The sequence below is a fragment of the Marmota monax genome, unplaced genomic scaffold (assembly GCF_021218885.2).
Source record: "Marmota monax isolate L192 unplaced genomic scaffold, Marmota_monax_Labrador192_F-V1.1 WCK01_AAM20220418_F8-fsc00087, whole genome shotgun sequence".
Lineage (NCBI taxonomy): Eukaryota > Metazoa > Chordata > Mammalia > Rodentia > Sciuridae > Marmota > Marmota monax.
In genome coordinates, this window is record NW_026693476.1 from 2,809,771 (window position 1) to 2,833,676 (window position 23,906).

Below are 23,906 nucleotides of genomic sequence, written 5' to 3' on the forward strand. Positions count from 1 at the left end.
AACTGAAGAGGTTCTGTGGTGGAGAATGAAATCACTGTTGACGTGAAGGAGGAAGGAGGAGGCAGAGAAGAAGAAAGCAATAAGCAGACTTCTATATGGAAGTAACAACATATTCAGTTTCATTTGAAGGTTGGAAACAGTTTTCTGTCTTGGATTAACTTTGAGGCAGACTCCTTTCATTGTTCTGGGGGAAAAAATATTCACAAAGAACCTTTGCTTATGCAAATATAGAACAATGACTCTTTTCTAGAATGACATGTCGGAGAGCTTGGCTCACAGGAGCTAAATTATATTGCATAATGGTGAAAAATATGTTTCTTTCTTTCTTTCTTTCTTTTTTGTAGAAAAGTTGCATCTCCACTAATTACATTTCTGATAGGAAAAAAAAAATGTTTCTTTCCTAAGTGCATGTGGATTTAGACCACAAGCACTATTTATATGTTATGACTTGTCTTGGTAGAGGTGTGAAAGTGCCCCCGCAGTTGTTCAGAAGAGACTCAGAGGATGGTGGGAGGACCAGTTCAGCCCACGGGTACCATGAGCTGGAGGAACAGCTTAGATTATTTATGTCTCATTCACTTTCCAGAAATGAGTGGCCCAGACTTGGAGAAAGTACTGGTATGGAATTTTTAGCTTTTGATAGATTCACTTGGAGGCTCTAGGGCAGTGTTCCCAGAGCTTGGTCCAAAGATAGATATATTCACTTCAAAGAATAACTACAGAACAAACATCTGTGCAATCAATCACTAACCAGACTCGGACATGGATGGTAATACCAAGTACCCAGTATGTCTTCCAGTCACATCTCCTTCCTGTCCCATAGAGTAGCCCCCATGATAATCTTGTGATTATCAGTCTCCTGCTTGTCTTAATAATCCCTAAAGAACATCTTTCTTAGTCTTGCTTGCCTCCTGATTCATCCATTCCCTTGTAGTGCTGATTAGGATTCTGTATTCCATCATTTATTTGTCTATTTTACAGTTGATAGACAAGTGAATTATTTCTATTTTTATTATTTTTGAGATAATGGTGCCATGAACCTTCTTCTGATGCATGTGTGCATATTTCTAGGACAAGGATTCTCATGTAGTCCTACATCAAGTCACCAGGGAAACGCACAATCTCAGCTCCCACTTCAGACTTGAATTAGATACAATGGGAGAAGGGCCCCCCATATGTGTGTTTTAACAAGACCTCTGAGTGTGCTAAGGGGAGGCTAAAGTTCAAGGACCCTGCCCTAGGATATGGATGGAGGACCCAGTTTGCTAGCTCAGTGTTCAATTTGCTAGATAAAATCAATCTGCTTTCCAAAGTGGGTTATGCCCATTTATGTTACCAGCAGTGTACAAGAGTTCTCCTACTAACACGTGGGTTTTGTCAATATTTTTTTACTTTAGCCATCCTGGTGAGTATGAAATATTCTTTTATGGTTTTAATCTGCATTGTGTTTTTTTAGTAATGAGAATGAGTTAAGTATCCATCAAAGCCCCAACAGGAAAAACCCAATTTATGGTAAAAGTGTGTGTGTGTGTGTGTGTGTGTGTGTGTGTGAGAGAGAGAGAGTCAGAGAGAGAGATAGAAAGAGAGAATGGTTTCATTGGGTGTGGGCTGGTGAGGAGAAATAGAGATAATGCAGAAATTCAAGGCTAACTCTTTCACTACCTTGAAGCCAAAGAGACAGAGTTCCAAAAAGCAGATGCCCTTGGAGGATGAATGCAGCCTGTCCAAGGCAAACAGTTGCAGGGAGGGCAGCAATGGACACACCCTGGCCTTACTCTCCTCCTTTCTCTGTGGGAGTCCCCACAGGCTGGAGAGGTTTGGTGAATTTGCAGGGGAGAACAGGAGACATCCAGTGTGGTACAAACATCTTTTTCACATGGTTTTAGTCATTTGGTTTTCCTTTTTTTGGAAGTGCTTATTCAAACCTTTTGTTCTACACATTCTTCATATTGATTTGTGGGCACTTAAATATCTTAAATTTGTACCCTTTGTCAATGATTTGTGTTCCAAAAATCTTATTATGTGTGTGTGTTTTGTGTGTGTGTGTGCTGGGGATGGAACTCAGGACATTGTGCCTAGTGCAAGTGCTCTACCTCTGGGCTTCATCATCAGCCTGTTTCTTCTACTCTTTTAATGCTGTCTCTTAAAAAAAAAAAACCACACACACACACCTTAATTTTAGTGTGGTTTCAATAATCCATCTTTTCTTGTGCGGCTTCTGATGCTCTATTTTAAAAATAATTTACTGCTCTGAGGTCATGAAGATGTTCCTGCTTATTAATTTTTAGAAAATATATTATTTACTTTTCACATTTAGAAGTAGAGTTGATTTAGCTGAAGATTTCACCTTTGTCGTATCAAATGTCCATTATGCATGAGTCTGTTCCTGGACTTCCTTTCTATTGCATTAGTCTATTCTTGTAGCAATACCACAGTGCTTTGACTTCAGTAGCATTATAATAACATATGATTATATGATCATTTACTATATAATTTCAAGGAAGGCAAGTCCTCATACTTCATTCTTTTGGAGTGATTCTGTGTTAATCTTTGGTCTTTACAGTCTTAAAATCCACAATTGAATTTACAGATCAGCTTAGGGGAAGCATGCATCTACCTCTCCATGGACATTATATATTCTTACCCCATGTATTTAGGAATCTAATCTTCCCTCAAAAATATTTTATAGCTAGGGTGGTAGTATGTGACCATAATCCCAGCAATGTAGGAGGCTGAAGCAGGAGGATCACAAATTTGAGGCCAACCTGGGCAACTTAGTGAGATTCTGTCTCAAAAAAACTTAAAAAAAGGGGCTGACATTTTAGAGTATCCTTCTGTTCAATCCATAGTGCTAGTGGGTTGGGGGGTGGGGAGCGAGGGGAAGGAAAAGAAAGACAAAAGAAAAGGTTCTATACAGTTTTCTGTATGCAAGTCTTATACGTCAGGGGTTTTGTTTGTTTGGTTGGTTTTGTTTTGTTTTTGCAATGCTGGGGCTCAAACTCAGGTCCTTGCACACACTAAACTGTACCCCCAGCCCAATTTAAACCTTATTAATTAGTTTGTGAATATTTATATTATTTAGAGTGTCCTTTTACATTTTCATTTCCTAATTCTATAGAAAAAAATTTAAAAAGCAAATGATTTTTTTGTATGTTGACTTTTACTTACGGTTTGAAGGCTTGTGTCCCTCCAAAACTTGATCCCCAGTGCAGTGGTATTAAGAGGTGGGGCTTCAAGAGGTGATTAAGTCATGGGGGCCCTGTCCTCAATAATGGAATTTGGGCCCTGATAAAAGGAATCGAGGGAGTGAGTTCAACTTGTTGCACTTCTGCCGCGTCAGGTCCCAGCAGCAGGCATCCTCTATGAAGCAGAGGGTGAGTACTCATCAGCCATGACACCTGCTGGCACCTTGATCTTGCATTTCCCAGCCTCCAGAACTACGAGGGGGAAAAAATTCCTATTATTTATAAACAGGAACAGGCTTAGATAAGCTTTTATTAGCAGCTTTGCTAATATCCTTTACAAATGCAAATGATTTATCTTAAATTACTTTAGATGCTCTCCATATAAAAGCCATGTCACCTATGGATAATGGCAGATTTATTTCCTTTTCCAGTTCCTACAACTTTTATTCTAGATATTCTGCATTTCATTTTTAAAATACTTTTTAGATTAACAAAGCTACACTTTACTCCTAATTTGCTTAAAGATTTTTTTAAAAAAAAAGTTTTAAAAAATAGGTTAAATATCAAATGAGATAATTATATGATTTATCCTATTTTCTCTGATAAGGTAAAAAATTAGACGTATTGATTTTTGAGTGCCGAACAAATTTGCTATGGTATCCTTTTTGTATATTGCCGGACTTGATTTTTTAATATTTTGTTTGGGATTTTTACCTCTTTTTTTCACAAGTGAGATTGGCCCTGTATTTTCCTTTCTTCTAATGAACTAGTTGGACAACCATGGAGTTAAGATCGCCTTGGCCTTTTCAAATGAGTTGGAGAGTATGCTTAGATTTTTCTCTTCCCTGAAAGACTTTGTATTACCTGGGCATTTTTTTTCCTTAACTGGTTAGTAGAATTTACTGGTAAAGTTATCTGGGCTTGCAGCTTTCTTTCAGGGAGATTTTAGTTCTATATTTGATTTCCATACTAGTTTGTGAGTGTTCAGATATTTTTTCTTGTTCTAGGTTTTGCATGTTTCCTCAAAATTTTCAAATTTATTGGCACAAAATTGTTTATTTTTAAAATCTTTTTAATGTTTGCAGGATCTGTAGTCATTCCCCTTTTTTCATTCCTGAGATTGTCTATCTCCTTTCTTTTAAAAATTTGTCTTACCAATGTTTGGCAGTATTATTAATCTTTTCAGAGATTAATAATAATAATAATAACTCAACCTTTGAGTATATTGAAAGTTTCCTCGTTTGCATATTTCTAGTTCATGCATTTCTACTCCTGTCTGTATCATGTTATTTGCTTTACTTTTTTGGGGGGGGGCTGGAGGGATAGATACTGGGGATTGAACTCGGGCACTTGACCACTGAGCCCCATCCCCAGCCCTATTTTGTATTTTATTTAGAGGCAGGGTCTCACTGAGTTGCTTAGCACCTCACCATTTCTAGGCTGGCTTTGAACTTGCGATCCTCCTGTCTCAGCCTCCTGAGCTGCTGGGATTACAGGCATGCAGCACCGTGCCAGCTTTACTTTTTAAGGTTTGATTTCTTTTATATTTATTTTTTAGTTTGACACAATATCTTTTTTTATTTATTTTTATGTGGTGCTGAGGATCGAACCCAGGGCCTCGCATGTGCTAGGTGAGCGCTCTATCGCTGAGCCACAACCCCAGCCGCAAAGGTTCAATTTCTTGATATTTTTTAGCTTCCCTGGGTTGAATGATAGTCTTTCTTCTCTCCTAATATATGCATTAAGCATTATAAATGTTCTCTATGACAAGTGTTAGCTGCACACTACAAGTTATTATGTATAACATCTTTATTATTATTACTTCTAAATATTTTATATTTTTCCATTTTGATTTCTTTTTTTTATCCATGGATTATTTAGAAGCAATTTAGAAAATTGCTTAATTTTCAAATATTTGAGGGATTTTTCCAGCAATATTTAAAAAAATTTTATTTATATTTTTCTTCATTTTTTAATTGGTTACATTATAGCTGTACATATTGGTGGATTTGTTGTTATATACTCATCCATGCATACAGTATAACAATATATTTTGACCAATACCACTCCCCAGCATTTTCCCCCTCCCTCACCACCTCTCACCCTTTGATTCCTTTCCTCTTCTGATTTCCCTTTGATTTTTAGGATATCCACCCCCACCTTTCTTTTCCATTTTCCTCTCCAGCTTCTGCATATGAGAGAAAACATATGACCCTTCACCTCTGAATTTTACTCATTTTGCTTAACCTGATGGTCTTTAGTGCTATCCATTTTCCTGCAAATGACATAATGGCATTTTTCTTTAGGGCCGAATAAAATTCTATTGTATATATATCACGTTTTCTTTATCCATTCAGCTGTTGATAGATACCTAGGCTGGTTCCAGAGTTTGGCTGTTGGAAATCGTGCTGCTATAGTCATGAGTACCTGTGTCCCTGTAGTAATATGACTTTACTTCTTCAGGATAAATATTGAGGAGAGGTACAGCTGGGTCATCTGGCATAGCCTTTGGGGGACCTCCATACTGATTCCATAGTGATTGTACTAATTTACACTCCCACAACAGCAGTGTCAAAGTGTTCCTTTCTCTTCACACCCCCTTCCTCTAACTGTATTTTTGCTATTGACATTCTGCAATAGTTTCAGTCATTGAAACCCATTGAGACTCATCCTAGACTCAAACATATGGTCAGTTTTTCTAATTATTTCACATACAATGAAAAAGAATGTGTTCTCTTCATATGTTAAGTGCAATGCTCTATGTAAGTCGATTAGATCCATTTTGCTGATGCTGGTTTTTCTTATATTCTAAACATTTTTCTATTTCTTTTGATCTGCTCATTTTATCAATTACTGAGGAGGCTTCTATTAAAATCCTCAAATACTATGTGATTTTGTCAATTTCTTCTTTTATACTTTTAAGTTTTTACTTTATATATTTTGAGGCTATTTCTGCAAGAAAACTTGAACATTGGTATCTTTCTGGTGGACTGAATCTTTTGTCTTATAAAGGAAGTGCTTTGTAGCCAGGGCTATTTTCCCCTTAACACCTGCTTTGTGTGTTTTTAATATAGTAATGCCAGCTTTCTTTTGGTTTGTTTTTATACAGCACTTTTTTCTTTAAAATTTCCTGTAACCCTATATTTTAGGTTGTCCACTCAAAATGCTTTAATAAACTAACCTATAACCGTTGTATTATTATTAGAGCATTCATTCTATTTACTTATAGGTAGTATGATATATTTGTTTCTGCTACCTTTCCAATTTATTATTAGGTAGTTTATATACTTGGATAGTAGTTAAAGGTATCGCTTATTATGTCATTTATGTCCCAGTACTCCTATTTCTGAGCAGTTTTATAGAAAGCCTCACACGCAGATCTATGAGGGGGTGTGCTAAGGAATGTACATCTTAGTCCTGTGACAAAAACGTGGAGCAACTGTCGGATCCACGCTGACCCTTTGTCCTGATGCCATTATGAATGCATATGTCACATCCCACAGTCTCAGGACATTTTGCACACTGAGATAAACAGCAGGAACAACAAATATGACAAATGAAAGGGTTATCTAATTCCGTTCTCCCAAATAAATGAAAGCTTTAAGCATACCTCACATATTGCTGACTGACAACAAGAAACAGTTCTATTCCTGCCTTGTGCGATGCTAATGTCTGAACGCTGGTACTGACCTTCACGGGTAGGATAATCATATGAAAAGGACAAATGCTCTTTTTCTCCTGTGAAAAGAAGAACAAAAGCTTGGTCACATTGGTGACTTGGTATATTCTCCTTAAAATGTGTGTTGTGATTTTTATTTGAAATATTAATTTTTCTAAAAACTGATTCCTTTGTGCCTCTTTGCATGTTGACTTTTTTTCCCCCCAAGTTTCAGAGAATCAGTGATTCAATTAAAATGATTTCATGCATTTAAAAGAGAAGTATTTTCTGGGTAAGTGGAAAATCACGTGGATGGTGCTTTAGTCAGCTTTTTCACAGCTATCGCCAAAAGACATGAAAAGAACAATTTTAGAGGAGGAAAAGTTCGTTTGGGGCTCCTGGTTTCAGAGGTCTCTTCTGAGATGAGGCAGAACATGATGGCAGAAGAATATGGAAGAGGAAGGCAGCTCGGGACCTGGAACCAGGAAGCAGAGAGAGACTCTGCTTTCCAGAGACAAGATACATCCCACCAAGGCATGCCTCCGGAGATCCACCTCCTCCACACACACCCTACCTGCCTGTAGTTACCACCCGCTAATCCCTATGAGCAGATGAGCACGGATCCAATCATTTCCTCTCCTAATTTTTTTTGTACTGATTCACATATGAGCTTTGGGGAGACACCTCATAACATATGGCTTCTGAAAGATCTTCATTCTAAACAGTTTTCTAGTGAGGCGGTTCATGCAGAAGTCAGGGCCATCTTTGTTCCATTTTGCTGTAATCCACATTCACTGAGTGGAACTCACACTGATTATTGGGACCCAGCTTATCCCAGGGTTCTGGGGTGTTCTTCCTGATTGAACAATGCCAGACAGACCACTTGCAGTGCTGTTCCTGACCTGTCTGAAGATCTGGTGGGACATGTTTTCAGTCCCCAAAGACAGAAGAACAAATCAGCCCAGGCCTGAGATTGAGTAGCCTCTGTGTGTGTAAACTTCTGCCCTTCTTTTATCCTAAATACTCTTATCTCTGAGTCTTCTTCTCTCACAACCCAGGTCTCCCTCATTAGAGAATAAGCAAGTAAAACATCGTGGACACAAACTATGGAGTATTATCAGCCATGATAGAAGAGGCAGTAAAGATGAGACGTGAGTAAAAAACAAACATAGCACTGAGAAGATTTTCTTATATTCTAATTTATTTTATCTTTATAGCAATTCTAGATGAAAGTAGGGGTTTTTGTCCTTATCCTGGGAGCCTGAAACAGTGCCTGGCACATGGAAAAATCCTGATAAATTCTTGTGAATGTTTGTTGAACGAATCCTCATTTTACAAATGTGGAATGGAAACACTGCACATTGAGTAATTGATTTGAAGTCACCCAATGAGTAAGGGGTCAAGCTGGAAGTGCAGCCTACACTCTGGCCACTGTGCACACTGTCTCTGAAGCTGGGCTAGTGCTGTACCATTTTTGCACATGAGAAACATGAAAACATGATACAACACCATTGCTTTCTAAAAATAATGTGCATTCAAGTGCTTAGGCATTGGGTGTTTATGTGGTGGTTAAGAAAGGAGAATTGGGGGATCCAACATGGCGGCGAGAGGGGAGGCAGTGCTTTCAGTACCTCCTCAACAACGGGGTCAGAGAGACGCATGGATACGCTTAGATTCAACCTGCTGAGAAACTCCTAGCAAAATTCCACTAAAGAGAGACCGGCCGGGAATTGGAAGGATTTTTGGAGGTGACAGTCTGCGCTAGACGAGTGAATCTCCGCCACGCAGCGCAGAGGTCCAGACCCGCCAGCCGCTGCCCGCGCGACTCGGCGACTGTCGGCTGCCTGCACGCGGCCCCCGCGTCAGGGCGGATAGCCTCCGAGGCGCAGCGCAGCAGGAGCAGTGCAGGGACTCTAGGAAGAGGTCTCTCGCCAAGCCTTCATGAAATAGCAAACCGGGAGCTGAAACCAACCAGAGACAGACCAGTCCCACCCCTCCCTTCGGACACTCCGGCAAGGAGCCTGGGGCCCGCCATAGCAGAGTGGTGACATCACCAGAGTTCCGCCGACAGAATTCCTTCCCAGCGGAATCCACGTTAGCAGGTGTGTGACTCCCACCTCCTCCAGATACAAGCAGCCAGGAAACCACCGGGGGCGTGTCTGTAGGGAAGCAGAGGGGATTCCAGATCCCCACCTCCGCGACACCCAAGATCTTAGCCGCTAGTTTCTGGGGGCGTGCCCACCAAAGGGGTCCGGAAAAATTAAACTGTTGGTTCCCAGATCACCCCACCACAGCACTGGGGCTTAGATGAATGACAGAGAGGGTGTTCATCGTTCGGGATATAGGACACGCGGTGGGGCTGCAAGTATAATCAGATCCTTGGGGAACCGCCTCTGGTGAACAGGACCTGGCTGGCTGGCTGGGAGGAGGAACAGGGGGAGGGGCCGGATAAGTGAAAGGGCTCTGGACTAACAGGATTGAGAGACTCCCAGGAGCCACCGTACAGGGATTTCTGTCAGCACATAGAGGGCAGAAGCTCGGCTCAGAGGGCACAGCTCCGCCTACTGGAAGAGAAGAAAATGGGATTCAGCCATTGAACAGGGGATGCCAGCTTGGCAGAGATCTGATGTCATCGGAGAGCAGCGGAGGAGAAAACTTCATCGGTGCCAGCGGCGACGGAAACAGTTGGCCCTGGTAGGGAGGGTGAGTCACAGATACCCGAGTCTCTCTCGCTTTGTCGTGGAGCCAGAGGGGAGGAGCGGGGCCGCCGCCCGCGCCCGCAAGGTAGGCAGACCTGCGACCAACCTGCAGATCAGGCCCAGCGGTCTGCAGGCGTGGTAGGAGGGGCAGGGCAGAGCCACCGCCCGCGCCGGCAAGGTAAGCAGACCTGTGACAGACCGGCGGATCAGGCCCAGCGGCCTGCCAGCGTGGTACACACTTCACCCCAACTGGAGTAGGGGCAGAGCAGAGCCTTCGCCCGCGCCCAGATCAGGCCCAGCGGCCCACCTGTGTGGTGGTCAAGTGACCCCAATTGGAGTGGGGGCGGAGCGGAACTGACACTCGTGCCCGCAAGGTGGGCAGACCTGCGACCAACCTGCAGATCAGGCCTAGCGGTCCCAGGGCGTGGTAGGAGGGGCAGGGCAGAGCCTTCGCCCCCACCTGCAAGGTAGGCAGACCTGCGACAGAACGGCGGATCAGGCCCAGGGGTCCGCGGGCGTGGTAGACACCTCACACCAATTGGAGGAGGGGCAGAGCAGAGCCCCCACCCGCACCTGCAAGGGAGACTTTTCAATTATACAAGAGCAATATAAATATATAGGGGGGGAAAAAATTTCAAAAACACAACAGTTTCACCAAGAAGAAAGAAACTCAAGCAGTATGAAAAGACAAGGAAAGAAAGGACTACAAGCAATGCAGGTCAGCTCAACTTTAGAAGAGGTAACAGCTGCAGCAGATGGAATGTCAGATAAAGAATTCAGGATATACATGCTTCAGATGATCTGGAGTGTCAAGAAAGAAATTAGACAGCAAAATCAGACAATGAAAGATCACTTCGACAAGGAATTACACAAACAAATCCAGGAAGCAAAGGATCAACTATACAGGGAGATAGAGGTTATAAAAAACAAACAAACAGAAATCCTAGAAATGCAGGAAGCAATAAACCAACTTAAAAACTCAATTGAGAGTACTACCAGCAGAGTAGAACACTTAGAAGATAGAACATCAGACAATGAAGACAAAGTATTTCAACTTGAAAAGAACATAGACAGCTCAGCAAGACTGTTAAGAAACCATGAGCAGAACATCCAAGAAATATGGGATAACATTAAGAGACCAAACTTAAGAGTCATTGGGATACAGGAAGGTATAGAACTCCATACCAAAGGAATGAGCAATTTATTCAATGAAATAATATGAGAAAACTTCCCAGACTTGAAGAATGAGACAGAATCCCAAATTCTAGAAGCCTACAGGACCCTGAATGTGCAAAATTATAAGAGATCCACACCTAGACACATTATAATGAAGATACCCAACATACAGAATAAGGAGAGAATTTAAAAGCTACAAGAGAAAGGAAGCAGATTACATTTAGGGGCAACCCAATCAGGATAACAGCTGATCTTTCAACACAGACTCTGAAAGCTAGAAGATCCTGGAATAACATATTTCAAACACTGAAAGAAAATGGGTTCCAACCAAGAATTGTGTATCCAGCAAAATTAAGCTTCAGGATGGAAGATGAAATTAAAACCTTCCACGACAAAAAAAAGTTAAAAGAATATGCAGCTAGAAAACCATCTCTTCAAAACATCCTCGGCAAAACATTACAGGAAGAGGAAATGGAAAATAACAATGAAAACCAACAGTGGGAGGTAGGACAGTAAAGGGGGGGGGGAATAATCAAAGAGGAAAACAAACCGTGTTTAGTAACAGAAATAAACAAATATGGCTGGAAGAACAACCCATATCTCAATAATAACCCTAAATGTTAATGGCTTAAACTCACCAATTAAGAGACACAGGCTAGTAGAATGGATCTCAAAACAAGACCCAACAATATGCTGCCTACAGGAGACGCATTTGATAGGAAAAGACATACATAGGCTGAAGGTGAAAGGTTGGGAAAAATCATATCACTCATATGGACTTCGGAAACAAGCAGGAGTGTCCATACTCATATCAAATAAAATAGACTTCAAGCCAAAGTTAATCAAAAGGGATAAAGAGGGACACTACATACTGCTTAAGGGAACCATACACCAACAAGACATAACAATCATAAATATATATGCCCCAAACAATGGTGCAGCTATGTTCATCAAACAAACTCTTCTCAAGTTCAAGAGTCTAATAGACCACCATACAATAATCATGGGAGACTTCAACACACCTCTCTCGCCACTGGACAGATCTTCCAAACAAAAGTTGAATAAGGAAACTATAGAACTCAATAACACAATTAATAACCTAGACTTAATTGACATATATAGAATATACCACCCAACATCAAGCAGTTACACTTTTTTCTCAGCAGCACATGGATCCTTCTCAAAAATAGATCATATATTATGTCACAGGGCAACTCTTAGACAATATAAAGGAGTAGAGATAATACCATGCATCCTATCTGATCATAATGGAATGAAACTGAAAATCAATGATAAAAGAAGGAAGGAAAAAGCATACATCACTTGGAGAATGAACAATAGGTTACTGAATGATCAATGGGTTATAGAAGACATCAAGGAGGAAATTAAAAAATTCTTAGAGATTAATGAAAACACAGACACAACATATCGGAATCTATGGGACACATTGAAAGCAGTTCTAAGAGGAAAATTCATTGCTTGGAGTGCATTCCTTAAAAAAAGAAAAAACCAACAAATAAATGATCTCATACTTCATCTCAAAATCCTAGAAAAAGAAGAGCAAAACAACAGCAAAAGAAGTAGAAGGCAAGAAATAATTAAAATCAGAGCTGAAATTAATGAAATCGAAACAAAAGAAACAATTGAAAAAATTGACAAAACTAAAAGTTGGTTCTTTGAAAAAATAAACAAAATCGACAGACCCTTAGCCATGCTAGCGAAGAGAAGAAGAGAGAGAACTCAAATTACTAGCATACGGGATGAAAAAGGCAATATCACAACAGACACTTCAGAAATACAGAAGATAATCAAAAATTATTTTGAATCCTTATACTCCAATAAATTAGAAGATAGTGAAGGCATCGATAAATTTCTGAAGTCATATGATCTGCCCAGATTGAGTCAGGAGGATATAGACAACCTAAACAGACCAATATCAATCGAGGAAATAGAAGAAACCATCAAAATACTACCAACTAAGAAAAGCCCAGGACCAGATGGGTATACAGCAGAATTTTACAAAACCTTTAAAGAGGAACTAATACCAATACTTTTCAAGCTACTTCAGGAAATAGAAAAAGAGGGAGAACTTCCAAATTCATTCTACGAGGCCAACATCACCCTGATACCTAAACCAGACAAAGACACTTCAAAGAAAGAAAACTTCAGACCAATATCTCTAATGAACCTAGATGCAAAAATCCTCAATAAAATTCTGGAGAATCGGATACAAAAACATATCAAAAAAATTGTGCACCATGATCAAGTAGGATTCATCCCTGGGATGCAAGGCTGGTTCAATATACGGAAATCAATAAATGTTATTCACCACATCAATAGACTTAAAAATAAGAACCATATGATCATCTCGATAGATGCGGAAAAAGCATTCGACAAAGTACAGCATCCCTTTATGTTCAAAACTCTAGAAAAACTAGGGATAACAGGAACATACCTCAATATTGTAAAAGCAATCTATGCTAAGCCTCAGGCTAGCATCATTCTGAATGGAGAAAAATTGAAGGCATTCCCTCTAAAATCTGGAACAAGACAGGGATGCCCTCTCTCACCACTTCTGTTCAACATAGTTCTCGAAACACTGGCCAGAGCAATTAGACAGACGAAAGAAATTAAAGGCATAAAAATAGGAAAAGAAGAACTTAAATTATCACTATTTGCAGATGATATGATTCTATACCTAGCAGACCCAAAAGGGTCTACAAAGAAACTATTAGAGCTAATAAATGAATTCAGCAAAGTGGCAGGATATAAAATCAACACGCATAAATCAAAGGCATTCCTGTATATCAGCGACAAATCCTCTGAAATGGAAATGAGGACAACCACTCCATTCAAAATATCTTCAAAAAAAATAAAATACTTGGGAATCAACCTAACAAAAGAGGTGAAAGACTTATACAATGAAAACTACAGAACCCTAAAGAGAGAAATAGAAGAAGATCTTAGAAGATGGAAAAATATACCCTGTTCATGGATAGGCAGAACTAACATCATCAAAATGGCGATATTACCAAAAGTTCTCTATAGGTTTAATGCAATGCCAATCAAAATCCCAACGGCATTTCTTGTAGAAATAGAGAAAGCAATCATGAAATTCATATGGAAAAATAAAAGACTAGAATAGCAAAAACAATGCTAAGCAGGAAGTGTGAATCAGGCGGTATAGCGATACCAGACTTCAAACTATACTACAGAGCAATAGTAACAAAAACAGCATGGTACTGGCACCAAAACAGACTGGTAGATCAATGGTGCAGAATAGAGGACACAGAGAATAATGCACAAAATTACAGTTATCTTATATTAGACAAAGGTGGCAAAAACTTGCATTGGATAAAAGATAGCCTCTTCAACAAATGGTGCTGGGGAAACTGGAAATCCTTATGCAACAAAATGAAACTGAATCCCTTTCTCTCACCATGCACAAAAGTGAATTCAAAATGGATCAAGGAGCTTGATATCAAATCAGAGACACGCCGTCTGATAGAAGAAAAAGTTGGCTACGATCTACATTCGGTGGGGTCGGGCTCCAAATTCCTCAATAGGACACCCATAGCACAAAAGTTAATAACTAGAATCAACAAATGGGACTTACTTAAACTAAAAAGTTTTTTCTCAGCTAAAGAAACAATAAGAGAGGTAAATAGAGAGCCTACATCCTGGGAACAAATCTTTAGTCTTCACACTTCAGATAGAGCCCTAATATCCAGAGTATACAAAGAACTCCAAAAATTAGACAATAAGAGAACAAACAACCCAATCAACAAATGGGCCAAGGACCTGAACAGACACTTCTCAGAGGAGGACATACAATCAATCAACAAGTACATGGAAAAATGCTCACCATCTCTAGCAGTCAGAGAAATGCAAATCAAAACCACCCTAAGATACCATCTCACTCCAGCAAGATTGGCAGCCATTATGAAGTCAAACAACAACAAGTGCTGGCGAGGATGTGGGGAAAAGGGTACACTTGTACATTGCTGGTGGGACTGCAGATTGGTGCAGCCAATTTGGAAAGCAGTATGGAGATTTCTTGGAAAGCTGGGAATGGAGCCACCATTTGACCCAGCTATTCCCCTTCTCGGTCTATTCCCTAAAGACCTAAAAAGAGCATGCTACAGGGACACTGCTACATCGATGTTCATAGCAGCACAGTTCACAATAGCAAGACTGTGGAACCAACCCAGATGCCCTTCAATAGACGAATGGATTAAAAAAATGTGGCATTTATACACAATGGAGTATTACTCTGCATTAAAAAATGACAAAATCATAGAATTTGCAGGGAAATGGATGGCACTAGAGCAGATTATGCTAAGTGAAGCTAGCCAATCCCTAAAAAACAAATGCCAAATGTCTTCTTTGATATAAGGAGAGTAACTAAGAACAGAGTAGGGACGAAGAGCAGGAGAAGAAGATTAACATTAAACAGAGATGAGAGGTGGGAGGGAAAGGGAGAGAGAAGGGAAATTGCATGGAAATGGAAGGAGACCCTCAGGGTTATACAAAAGAACATACAAGAGGAAATGAGGGGAAAGGGAAAAATAATACAAGGGGGAGAAATGAAGGTCAGTAGAGGGGGTAGAGAGAGAAGAGGGGTGGGGAGGGGAGGGGAGGGGGGATAGTAGAGGATAGGAAAGGTAGCAGAACACGACAGTCACTAGTATGGCAATATGTAAATCAATGGATGTGTAACTGATGTGATTCTGCAATCTGTATATGGGGTAAAAATGGGAGTTCATAACCCACTTGAAGCAAAGTGTGAAAGATGGTATATCAAGAACTATGTAATGTTTTGAACAGCCAACAATAAAAATTAAAAAAAGGAAAGGAGAATTGGGATCAGGAAGGCAGAGGAGAAAGTAAAGCATAAGGAGCCTGGATCGTAAGGGGCCATGATAGTCATCAGTTGAAGAATGCGTATGACCCAACTCCTTGCTTCTTTTATATGGCCTCCATATAAATAAAAATAAATAAGTAATATTATAATGATAGTAATAAATGATGATGATAAGTGATGAATGGAGGTAAGAAAGTAGAGACAATGATGATGATAAGTGATGAATGGAGGTAGAGAAAGTAGCATGTACCAGTTTATTACTTTTATTGCAACAACCATTCCAAACAGTTTTGCTATGGAAAATCAAGAATGGATGATAAATGGAGCAGAATGAAGGCTCAAAGCTTTTCTCTTTTTAATACCAGCTTTATTGAGATATAATTTCATGCCATACAATTTGCTCACTCAGAATGTGCTGTTAAATAGTTTCTAGTAGGTTCATGTCATTGCACAACCATCCCCACCATCGATTTTAGCAGACCTCATCAACTCAGAAGGGAACCCTAGACCCGTAGCCCTCACTCCTCACCCTCCTCAGCATTCCGTCGCCAGGCAGCCACCAATCTACTTTCTGTACCTACAGATTTCCTATTCTGGACATGTTAACCTAGGTAGAATCATGTAATGTGTGGTTTTTTGAGTTTGGTTTCTTTCATTTAGTATAATTGTCAAGGTTCATCTATATTGTAGCATGTACCAGTTTATTACTTTTATTGCAAAGTGGTATCCTTTGTATGGATATATGGCATTTTATTTTTCCATTCATCCGTTTGAGAACATTTTGGGTTGTTTCTACGTTTTTTTAAAGTCTTATAAATAATGCTTGTGTGGACATCCATGGGAACATTTGTTCTCATTTGTCTTGATAGGTACCTTGGAGTGGAATTATTGGCTTATATGGTAACCATATGTTTAATTTTTTTTGAGGAGCTTCTAGACTATTTTCCAAAACAGCTATACCACTTAACATTAACATCAGCAGTGAATTCGTGTTTCATTTCTCCCCATCCTAGCCAACTCTTGTTATCAGCTGTCTTTTTAAAATTATTATTATTATAGCCATATTCGTAGGTGTGATGTGACATTTCACTGTGGTTTTGATCAACATTTCTCTGATGGTTAATGACGGTGTCTGTGATCATGTGTCTCTTTCATTTTGAGTATGTTTGTGAAGTGATGTGAATGGCCTTTTAAAAGAGCAAGAGCTTGGTGCTGCAGGAGGTGTTGGTGATCTGTGCAGGAGCAAAGTCCACGAAGAGGAGAGAGCCGGCCTGAGTCTAGACTTCAAACCAAAGGTCTGGTGTGGATTAAGGGAAGGACACTTTCGACCTCTTCAAACTCCAAAGACCACATATTACATGGTTCAACTTATGTTAACGTGTCTAGAATAGGTGAATCTGCAGGGACAGAAAGTAGCTTGGTGGTTGCCTTGGAGACCAGAGAGCTGGGGAAGGTGAGAGGTGAATGCTAACAGGTCTGGGTTTCTTTCTGAGTTGGAGAGAATGTGCTAAGTGGTCTGAGGTATCCTTCCTGAAGAAGAGGAGGTGTGGGAATGCAGAAAGGATGCCAGGTTTGGTGATAGGAAGAAGAGAGTATATCTGAAAGGTTCTGTTTTCTTCCAACACCTGTTGAGGCTGTGGTCTTGAATTCAAAGTTCATGGGTTGATTTGCTGTAGATTTTCTCTAGAAACATCATCTGTGGAAATACCAGGCACAGGGATGGGGGAGCAGTTACAGAGAGGGTCAGAGTGAGGGTCCTGCAGGGACAGAAAGGAGCAGAAGGTGGCAGGTGTCTGTGAGGGAGTCTTGATCAGCAGGAGCCTTGGAATCTAAGTGGGACCAGGGATGCCGCCAAGACAGGATGGGCCTCAGTGTAACCAAAGAATTGCTGCCTAAAGGGTACTACAGCCGTGCACTAGAAGGACAGGAAGCTAATTAGAATCTTTTAAAAGTAGATTTTAATTTTTTTTTTTCGAGCAGTTTTAGATCCACACCAAAAATCGAAGGAAGTTTTGTATGCAATCTGTGCTCTGCGCATGCTCAGTCTACGCTATGGTCAATCCTGGTCAGAACGGTACATTGTTGTCCTCAGTGAACTACTGATGTGACCATCACTCCAAGGCCGTAGTCTATTAGGGTTCACTCCTGCGGCTGCACATTCTGTGGGTCGTGACTAATGTACAATGACATGTACCCACCATCATGGTATCATGCAAAATAGTTGCACTATCCTCTTCATCCTGCCTTTCCCCAGACCCCTGGAAGCCACAGATCCTTTTACTGTCTCCATAGTTTTGTCTTTTCCAGGGTGTCATAGAGTTGGAATTGTACAGCAGTAGCTTTTCCAGATTGGCCTCTTTCATTTAAGGTCCTTCCATGTCTTTTCAAGGCCCCGTTGAGAGTCCTAAAAGGGCAATTTCAGAGCTGGTGCTGTTTATGATAAGGTCCCAGCTGCCTACAGGAACCACGTGAAGGAAAAGGTTGTTGGAGGTGAGTAGATGGAGGAACCCAGAGACCAGGGTGTTGGATGAGTCATCTTCAGGGTCCTGAAATGAATGAACCGTGCCACACTGCCAATCATCAGGAAGAGAGAATGCTGAGACAGGAAATGAGCCCTGGAACAAGATGAGGACAGTTGCAGTTTTCTCTCCTCGAATCTTAAAAAGTAGTGCCCAGGCTTTGTGCAGAGGTGGTGGGGAGAGGGGCTCTGCGGAAGCTGTAGGTGGGTTCAGACTCAGATGGAGGAGAGAAAAGCTGGCCTCTGGCTGTACACACAGGCTGGGAGGCTGGAGTGATGGCATCCATGGCAGTGCCTGTGGATCCTGTGTTCCCTTCTATTTGAGACTGAGTGTTGTGCTGTTTCTTTGTGGCTGTAGTGTAATACCCTTAACCCCAGCTCTAGGTAATACTCTCATTAAATATTCACAGTCTGGTTTTTGCTGTCAAGGTGGGAATTGAGGGAAGGGCTTGTGCTCAGTCTGAGGAATGGGGTCAGGAAAAGTAGACCCCAAGAGTGGATGAGGGATCTGCAGTGGAGGCATTGGGGGCTGCCCAGGTGAGTGTGCCAACCAGGGAAGACCTCCCATGGGTGAGAGGAGTCTCAGGAATCCATGGGAGTGAATATGGGGTGGGGGGAGTTTCCTATAGTTCAAGGGGTGAGGATAGGTACTACAACCTGTTTTTAAATAGGGGAGAGGGAGTTTTATTTAGATAAATGCTGGGGAACATTCCATTTGGAGTATACACCCTCACATATGCAAATTCCTGCCCCTCTTCCTCCCCATAACCTCCTTTTTTTGTTAGGGAGGGAGGACCAGGGATTGAACTCAGGGCACTTGACCATTGAGGCACATCCCTAACCCTATTTTGTATTTTATTTAGAGACAGGGTCTCACTGGGTTGCTTAGCACCTCACTTTTGCTGAGGCTGGCTTTGAACTCGCCATCCTCCTGCCTCAGCCTCTGGGATTACAGGCCTGTGCCACCGCACCCGGATCCCATACCTCTTTTATAGGACTTTTGTGGTCTTTCCCCACAAGGCTGCTCATTTGCAGACCATTTTTCCCCAGCAGAAGATGTGGGAAGTGAAGGCCCCTCACCCCTTCCTGAGGCCTATCTCATACGGATTTAAGTGCTTGCTCTGTGACCCTTGTCCTTTGTGTGTGTGTCTAATGGGTCCACAATAAGAACCAGGCCATGTGAACACCCAGGTGGGTGAGGACCTGGGTGTGTGACCACCTGAGTGCGTAAATACCTGTGTGTGAGTCCTGGGATCCTGAGGTGCGTGAGGATGTCGGTGCGTAAGGACCCCCGGGACACAGGATCCAGGTCTGCTTGTGTCTGTGGCTCCGCATCTCAGGGCCACCTACGGGTGTGGGCTCTGAGAAGAGTGGCTGGCGGGTCTGCTCCGTGATGTAGGGGCAGGCCCCGGGCCAAGAAGCGGCGTCTGCCCTTCACCATAAACTATCAAACAGCACTTTGAACCAAGTTTATGGCCTTGGCTGGGTTCCAGCCTTCTGAGGTCTCAGGCAGTAAATGATTTCAAAGCTGTAGAGCCAGCTGGTTGGGGCCTGGCCACCCTAAGAGGTAGGTGAAGAGGACAGGACAGATCACTCTGTGGGCTCCTCCTCCTCTTCCTTGTGTGTGTGTGAAAATTGAATGAAGATGAATATCCTGGGTGGCCTTGATGGGAGAGAAGCTACCCAGTGGCTGGGTGACTTGCAGGTGGGTGCTTGGAGAGACAGAGTAGGAAGGGAGAGGACAGGAAGAGGACCCTAATCCATGGAACACTCGGAGGAGGCCGGCTCTGTTTTTAGCCCGGGCTGGTGAGGCCACTCATTCTTCCCCTCCTACTCTTGGCTCTATCCCTCAGCAGCTGGGCCCTGGGCCTGGGGGGCACTTTCCTGTCCTCTCCACCAGCTCCATCTGTCCACAGGAGTGCCCTGTGGTTCCCACACCCAGCTGTCCACCACGCTGCGAGTGGGTCTCAGGCAGTTTGGAGTAAGACCTGCTAACAGCAGAGTGGAGAGAAAGGAAAACGTTGAATATTAACAGAGCAGGGGTGATGGTAAAGGACGGGGAGAAGCACTGCATAAATCTGCATGGCTAATGACATCAGGAGAGGCATGGGACATCAGGCCGAGGACAATGGGAGCTGTGAACTTGAGGGCAGAAAGGCTGCGCCACTTTGGAGTCAGAGGAACTGGGAAGGAGGGAAGGGGGTGCCAGGGCAGATGGATTGCCTAAGCCAGCCAGGAGACAATGAGGTCATTGTTGGCCAATCAGAGTGGAGCATGGAATTCCGACCGTGGAAAGGGAATATAAAAGACCCCTGGGGAATGGAGAGTGCCACATTCTTGTCCCCTGATGGAGAGGACTGCAGAGAGCAGGAAGGCTGGTTGGAGGCCTGTGCTTGCCGGTGTTGACATCTGTATTCCTCATTTCTCTTTGTTCTGTTTGCAGAGTGGGGGCCGAGCTTGGAAGATCCTCCCCAAGGGCAGCCAGACAGCCCTCCCTGGGCAGTGGCCTCTCTCCCTACATGCCCTGGCTGCCCTGCATCCCCCCACAAAGGCAAGGTTCTTGGCGAAGCCCCTCTGGGCAGCAGGTGTCTTCTACCCTCACCCACCCCAGCTTGCATTTCACAAAATGCTGACTCACCAGCAAATGGGACTTCCAAGATCCATCATGATCCCATCCAGCTTCAACTCAAGCACTTCCGAAAACCAGGAACTCGCCACCACACAAGGCAGCATTCTAATTTGGGGCAGCTCAAATTTGGGGCAAGTTTTTCTTTGATATTAAGGAAAAAAAGAAAAAAAAAACTTCTCCATATCGTCCACTGATTTTACCATCTGAGAGTCGCACAGGATAATTTCGCTATCTTCCAGATAAGATAGACTTGTAAACATTTATAGGATTGTTCTAATTTCCCAGTGAGTCTTCTGTTTTCCAAATGGTTCCAGTTCCTTCAGCCATATCTCTCAGGAATAATTCCTCATCACTTCTCTTTCCAGTTGCTGTCCTCGGACTATGCATCCATTTTTCACTTAATTATTTTGCTGCTCATTCATTCATTCATTCATTCCGAAAGAGAATTGAAGGAGCTTGCAAAAGCATAATTGATAACAGCAGGGTAATCAAAGTAATTAGTGAAGGGAAAATAAGTGCAGGAAATATTGACCCAAGGTAATTGGAGCACATAAACCCGTACCTAGAGAGTCCTAAACTTGGCGAGGTGTAGACACCAAATTTGCCTTTTGAACTTCCTGGCAGCCAAGGCAAAAAGGGAAATAATGGCTGTTATGCAATTCAGCCTCTCTAAGAGCAAACAGGAAACACAGCTGTTCCTGGACCTGGGAATGAAAGAAAAAATTCCCCTGGGTTCTCCCAGAGAAGAATGCATCCAACAATTTTCTTACAATAAATTCAACAACACAGTTACTTAGGCTGTTTTTTTATAAAATCATCTCTCACTATAGATCCAGGCTTTAACTCCAAAGTATAATTTCAATAAAAGCATATGCTCTAGTTTGTTAATGTGTCTCTTAAAATGTGGCAATAGAATATTTCAAATTCCAACTGACCAGAGACAATTACAATGAGATATTTCAGCCTCTCTTGGAACACTCTATTTCTATGAGCACAGACTACAATTGCATTAGCTTCTTGGGCAGTGATATTGCTATTGACTCTTATTAGCAGTCTACTAAGACCATTCTTGCCACTGTGACAGGAACTGAATTTAAGCCAACTTGTCTTCATCTTTTACTTGTGCAATTGATTTTTTTGAACTTAAGTGCAGGAGTGTATTGTTTATCACTACAAAGTTCCATCCTGTTGGTCACTCCCATTTATTCTATCCTGTTGATCGTCTTTGTGGATTACATCAACCTACATACCATATTTCATCAAATAGAAGACTCCTTCAAATGCAAGTTTCACCATTTTTAAAAAATTACCATAAAGAAGAAAATAACATAGCCAATTAAATGATTTTAACCTATGACATGCAACTGGTTTTACAATGCATCTGATTATAGGCATTACAACGTGTGTCTTAGAATTAATGAAATATGATGTTAGTAAATTCTCATGTTCTGTTATTTCCAATTTAATACTCATATCCTCCCTAACACCATTTATTAGGTTTTCACATAGAGTGGCGATTGATAAAGACAGTGATATAGAACTGGACAGGGCTACAGAAAGACTGGTGGACTTCCATGGAAAGACGCCCTTCTGTTCTTTTATTCATTTGTCTGTACAACCACTCACCAAAATAAACATTAATTTATTCAGTAAATGCACAGAAACCAGAGGCCTCAGTTTACAGAAATGAATAAGACTCAATCCCTTCAATCCCAAACTCAAGTTCACACATGAATCCATTCACCCATACTCCCTGGGCCTAATCATTGGAGTCTCCTGGGATCCGCTGGTTGAATTATCATCTGCAGCAGAACTTGAGGCTCAGTGAGAAAGGGTGAGAGGGGGAGGCTGGAACAGAGCCTAGAAGAGGTCAGGACCTGGCACAGGGTGGGGGAAATGGTTTGGCCGCAGAGGAGGCCTGCGCAGAGACAGGTGAGTAAGTAGGGAGGTCACCATGCGTGAAGGGTGGGGCGAGGTCAGGGGTCACCAGGAAGAGACTCAGAGTTTCCATCAGATAGAACTGACAGCTAGACCAGAGATGCCACAGGTGTTGAGCCTCAGAGACAGGCAGAAGGGCAGGGGGCATCCAGAGATCTGAGCGTGCCCGGGCAACAGAGGAAATCCAATCCCAGACGGTGACGGCCAAAGAGGACACTGAAGACCCCAGCCCACGTTTGCTTCTGAGGGGTTGGGGGAGCCCGGAGGCATGAGCAGCCTAGTCTAAGGACTGGGTTCACCACTGCAGATTGGTCTTCTCTTCGTCCGTCTTCTGGTGTTGTGACACTATACCTGAGACTGGGGAATCTGTAATAAACAGAAACTTATTTGGCTCATGGTTCTGAAGGTTGGGAAGTCCAACATGGAGGGCTGTATCTGACGAGGGCCTTCTTGCTGCATCATAACATGGCAGAAGGCATCCCAGGCCAGAGAGGGGTTGAATTGAGGGAGGAAGGGAGGCGTGCTGGGGAGTGATATTGGCCAAATTATATTGCTATATTTAGGGATACGTAATAAATACCATCATTATGTACAACTGTAATGCACTAATAAAAAATGTGGGAAAAAAAGAAGGGTTGAATTCACTTTCCTAACAACCCACTCGTGATGCTGGCTTTGACGACAGTCATCCATCTATTCCTAAGGGTGAAGCCCTCAGGACCTAATCACCTCCATCACGCTCCACTGCCCCACACGGTTGCACAGGGGGATTAAGTTTCTAACACCTGAATTTGGGGGACTGCACTCAAACCCCAGCAGGTCCTATTTCCTGAGCTTCCACTCACTTGATGGAGAGGACAGGTGCTGGAGGAATTCCTCTCCAAAGATGGTGAGAGCTCAGGCCTGACCTCAGGGTAGAGCCGGTTGGACCAACGGGCTGCTGATGTGTGGTCAGAAAGACCGGCAGAGAAGATGGGAGCCAGTGCCAGCTTCTGAAAATGTGACGGAGACCGCTCCCTCATACCAACCAGAGCGCTGAGGTCTCTGGCACATGGAACTCTCGGGACAGAATGGACAGATGGGTGACAACTGCGACACACAGCTGTGAGGGGGCTGGGGAGGAGTGGCGAGGGAATGAGGCCCTGTGTTCTCCTTCTTTATTTAAGGCATCCGTTATTTCATCCGTCCTTTAAGATCACCCATGAACACTGATTTTTCAAAGGATCTACTGTGCACAGG